This window comes from Aedes albopictus, chromosome 1, assembly GCF_035046485.1.
Source record: "Aedes albopictus strain Foshan chromosome 1, AalbF5, whole genome shotgun sequence".
Classification (NCBI taxonomy): Eukaryota; Metazoa; Arthropoda; class Insecta; order Diptera; family Culicidae; genus Aedes; species Aedes albopictus.
In genome coordinates, this window is record NC_085136.1 from 233863010 (window position 1) to 233868318 (window position 5309).

The window sequence follows — 5309 nt, forward strand, 5'->3', positions numbered from 1 at the left end:
GTTCAAATATTACGTAACGAAAATTTTAGCAATTTTAGACTCTATCTGCTATTCCTCCCCCGCGTAACTATTTTTGTAAGAGAAATTTTGAAATTTCAAATGAATCGTAACACAGCGCTGGACTGCCCCCCCCCCTCATTGGCGTTACCTAATATTTGAATGAACCCAAATCAGACCCTCCAAACCTATCTAAGTCTCTGACATGCTCAGAATAATTTTTCATGAATAAAAAAAATAATTAATTTTTAAAAATGTCCCGATTTTGTCAGGTACCCGATTTTGTCAGCCCCTGGTAGCAGGCTGACAAAATCGGGTTCTTACTGTATCCAGCTCTGTAACTCCACCCAAGATTTGTGCAAGTACCGTAATCCGGGGTAACATTGATCAGAATTTTCGATCTTTCCTGAATGATTCTCTTGTTAAAGCAAATGTTACATGTTTCATATTTTTAAAACAAGTACTGGCTCTCTGATTATGTGTTAAGCTACTCGAAAAAGTATTGCAAAACGTTTAAACATGCTTAAATAGGCTTTTTAATCTAATTTTTGATTTTGTTGATTTGGGGTAACATTGATCACGTCAGTGATCAATGTTTGTTTGTGTTGAAAATACCCTTACTTACTGAATTCGGGGTCGCTGATTTCGAATATGTTGTCCAAATTCTTACAAGTTATGTACTTTTTGAGTTATTTTAAGATAAAAATTTTCCAAACCGCGAATAACGCCTGAAGGTAGGCAATGCCTTAAGGAATTGATAGCCTACTTTTAATAAATCGTATATTTTATTGAAAAAGAGCATTTTCATAAAAGTTTCGTTCATTAAATCTAACTCTAGGATATCATATTGAAGTGATACAGTGAATTCGAACCTAATATTGTACCTAGTATTCGTGCCATGCATGAATGTTTGACAATGTATCTCATTGCATTACGAAACACAGTTATAGAAAAATCGATTTATTTCAATGTTTATGAAATTCAATTTTCAAGAATTACATGTTATTTAATAGCTAAGTAACAGCGGATTACGATATACCATTCGATAGCAGAAACTGATTCAATGTGAAATGCTTGTTTGAACATTTCATGAGGTCGGCCAAGCCGATCAATGTTGCCCCGCTGATCAATGATCCCCGTTTTACGGTATTCATGCTATGCTATGCTAATAATGTGAAAAGTTGTAACACGGGGTAATTCTAGGGGTAATTCATGTATTTTGGACAGGCTGAGGACAACTTTGGAATAATCATCGTGTGCGTTGCACAATGTGGGCAGATCCGGACGGGGAACGGAACCAAAGAAGGGCAGCCGAAATTTGCCACTGGCCAACACCAACAGGCCAGGAAAGTTCAGTTGAACCCGTGTGCAAGTCGGTCCGGTATCCACAACAGGTTACCGGAAAGCTCTGATCGTGGAGCGGACCGATGGGGCACTGAAAATTCCTTGTTGGTGCTCCAGCAACGACTGTTCGGTTGGTACCTTCTGGAGTATTAGTCTGTCCGTGTGCAGTCAAACCGGTATCCACAATCGATTACCACTGGTGGGGTCGAGTTGTGGAGCGGTCTGAAGGAACAGCGCTAATTCTCCGGGATTTGCTCGGTTGAGCAGTGGACTGTATCTTGCAGGCAGGCAGCAGCGAGCGGTCGCTTCGCTTCGTCAGTGGAGGCAGGACTGTTGGCTTCTCGGTGGGAAAGGAAAACTCCGGGTTGCTTCACTTTCTAAACGATGTTTATTCCTCGACGTTCAAAATAAAACTGACTCGCTTCGTGCGATGTGTGTTACTTATATACTACCAAATACAATGTTGTGAGAGTGTGTCTGTTACAAAATAGGCTCCTCCCCTTTCGGTTGGAATGCAAAGGTCTAACAAAAACAACAAAAAATGGATGGTCTGGAAATCGGGAGAAGCTTCTAGAACTTTAGTTACTTTTCTTAATGCTAATTGGGGAAAGGTATTGGTAACAAACTATTTTACAAGACAAATTACAATGAAGGGGGAACATGGGTCAAATGGGAAGGGGAATGAAGGGAAAGATGGTACCTTGGGCATACAGAGTGGGTCATACAAAACAAAAAAATGGGCAAAACACAAACAATACAAAACAAAAAAAAAATAATAAATAAATAAACGTTCGGAACCGAACACATCGCCAAACTTCCTTAGAAAGCAATTGAATATTTTGTACAAAGTTCCTAATACGCTTATAATATGACTGTACTTTGCGTTTCTGGTGACAAAAGTCGCTTTAATAAACATTTCTCATTGCAATAGGGTTTTTAAATTTCTTAAATTATTAATTCAACGATTTTGTTATGCATATTGTATTCGACTTTAAAGTGTATGTAAGTGTATATCCTCTTGCCGTTTTCGATAATTTTTAAGTAAATAATAATTGTTAAACGTGTTTTAAACGTGCGACAAGAAAAAAAGTCTGATCCAATAATCAAAATTTAGAAGATTCTGTTCTTCAAAATTATATTCTTTACCCTAATGAAGGAATGATTGACGAAACATCCCCACGTTGTCCACGGAAATTTTGATACAATTCAAGTTGCAGATAAAATCACAGATGAAAACCTAAATTCACCCATGAAAAATCTGGAGACACAAGCGTTTCTGAATTGGCTGTACCGTTCCTAAATGCAAGTCGTTTTTCTATGGGATTTCCACAGGCGTATAAATTTTACCGATTCCAACGCGGTTGTCAACACCCGTTTGTGATCGCATTAAACAATCTGATATATCGTTTAATGTGCCTTGGTCTGATACGGGGAGCAAAGCAAAATCAACAATTTCAATGGGTCACCGAGCTCCTTTGTCCCTACTCAGCAGCCTAGGGTGCCTAGCCTGAAGAAGCAAGACAGAGGCGGGAGGTATAAACTAATTGTCGTCATGGTTCCCGCAGAAGCCGTTCGACAGGCGGAAACGAGGACCCGAGCTACTAAGTACCGTAATTACGAGCATCAAAAACAAGTGCTGCCAGACCAGACCAAACGGCAACAGAACAGAGAGTTTCCTCCAGCAGCTAGCTGCCACTATTGGGTGTGACCGACGGAGCACAAGCGGACCGGACTGGACAAATTCCTCCACAGACAATAATTTACGTCGTCGGACGACACAATGAACCGACAAATGTGCTCCCCAGTAGTATTTTCATTCGGAGAGGGAGACAGGAAACCTTTCTTCATACTCTGCCATTCGACGACAACCGGTCTGGAACGGAACGACCAAGTTTTATCATTGCAGCTGCAGTCAGACGGACATAATTTCATTGCTGCGTGTGTCTGGCTGCTGCCATCCTCTCGGAAGTCGACCAGAGCAAAGCAGATCCGTCCGGGAGGCAGCTGTTTACGATGGATTGGCAAAGTCCTGCAGCTGGTTTGAAATTAGTCCTGTTCAACGACGTAGGTTGAACTTGCTCGAAGTTGCTGCATCCCGCTCTTACCCGTTTGATGACAAATGGGTAAAAGCAAGATGCAGCAACTTCAACCTGTGTCGTTGAACAGCACTATTGTGTGTGTGTGCGTTTAGGATGTAGGAGCACGAAATGAGGTTGGTTTCCAAGGGAGCAATCATTGATTTCTATTATTAACAATTTTGTTTCGGAACATGTTGTTCGCCTTCGCCTTGCTGGGGTTGCCGAAAGACGAACCGGAACTAATGTATTTTGACGTTTTGGGGCGGAAATAAGGGTTTAAACATTCAAATTTTGAATATGCCTGGAGATTGAGTTGAAGCTTAACTTATTTAACCATCAAAGGCTAAAATTCGCTCCGATGAATCTACAAAGATTGAATATTCTTTCTCAACTTGATCGGATCCTGAGCTAATCGCATTCAGTCCTTCTGGACGTTAAATGCCTAGGATCTCCACAACGTAATTCTACTATGTGTCACGAAGTTAGAAGCTCAGCTTGTCGTCTTCCGGCATCTGTAAGAGGTATCCAGCCTAACGCAGGTGGCTTGTGGGTCCGCGTATTCCAGCTCCAGGCAGAGACTAGAATGCTCTTTGAACAATTCCTCCAGCGAATGGAACTGCCGGTCTGCCTAGCCTGAACAGTTGGCAGTGTAGCGAAATAGCTATCAGTGTCCACTTCGTTGGTACGCATTGGTCAGCGTATCCATGCACTCCTTTGCGTTCTGGCAGTGCATCAATCTCTGTAAGGGTTTGTTTCCAATAATGAAGATGATTTCATCGATGGCCTGGCAGTCGTCTTCACAGCGTTTTTGATATAAAGCTTGACGATGTGCTTCCTCCTGCGGCGTGGCGTTGGGATCTGGATGTCCGTATGGCTCTTGTCAAGGCGTACGAAGCAACGTATAATCCAGGTTGAGGCGCACCAGGTGATGCATCAAATGCCACTTCCTACGAAATACCTACGAACATGCCGACCATTTGGCTTCGTTGCTCGAAGAGCATACTGTAGATGCTCTTGGCACCAGAAGATTCTCCACTCTTGACAATATAAAGATACGCACTCTATTACCGGCAATTACTTTTATTGATGGAATTCCTGAACGAACTGATGCCGGATTGATGCCAGATGGGACGTCGATCTCATCGCTTTCTACTACTATATTGTACTAGTTGCTGTCAGTTGCTCCGCTAATCTGGTTGCTGTTGGAGGTTGTACCAAGTCATTCCCCACTTGCTTGGCGATAGCCTTCACGAATCTCTCTCTGCCGGCTGCAGTGATGCATTTAACTATTCGTACGCAGTGAGACGTGTGAATATTAAATTATATGACGTAAATATGGATAGTATGAAAAGAACCAGAGTGTAAAGCGTTCTGGTTGTCTTCGGGCAGTTTCAACAAGCGTGGGTAACTAGCACTGGTAGGTGTAAATCAGAAGAAATCGTCGAACATTTTATACTCGGAATGATCCTACTCAAAGTGGAATATTTTTATACCACTAAGATCTTCAGTTACCTCATGTAAAGTAGGTGTCATATTATATATCATCACATCCTTTCCTATCCTCGTAAGTTACGAGTCGTAACGGAGAAGATGGGCGTGGTTGGCAATGGAAGTTTTCATGTCTTTTTTACTTCAACCTCAGATTGGATAGCTGTTCCTTCCCAAATAGCATTCCATAAGCAATTAGAATAGGAGTATTAAAGTTTTAACATGAGAACTATCAGTATGCAATCTACGAATTACTCCGTTACCACGCAATACAACGCAACGCAAGATCTTCAGTTACCTCGTTTAGAAGCCCTTAAATTTTGGTTACTCTTCCAAAATGCACTTGTGTTTGTTTGAAATCATGTCACTCACCCGATCTTGATCCTTCATTATGACGTCGAT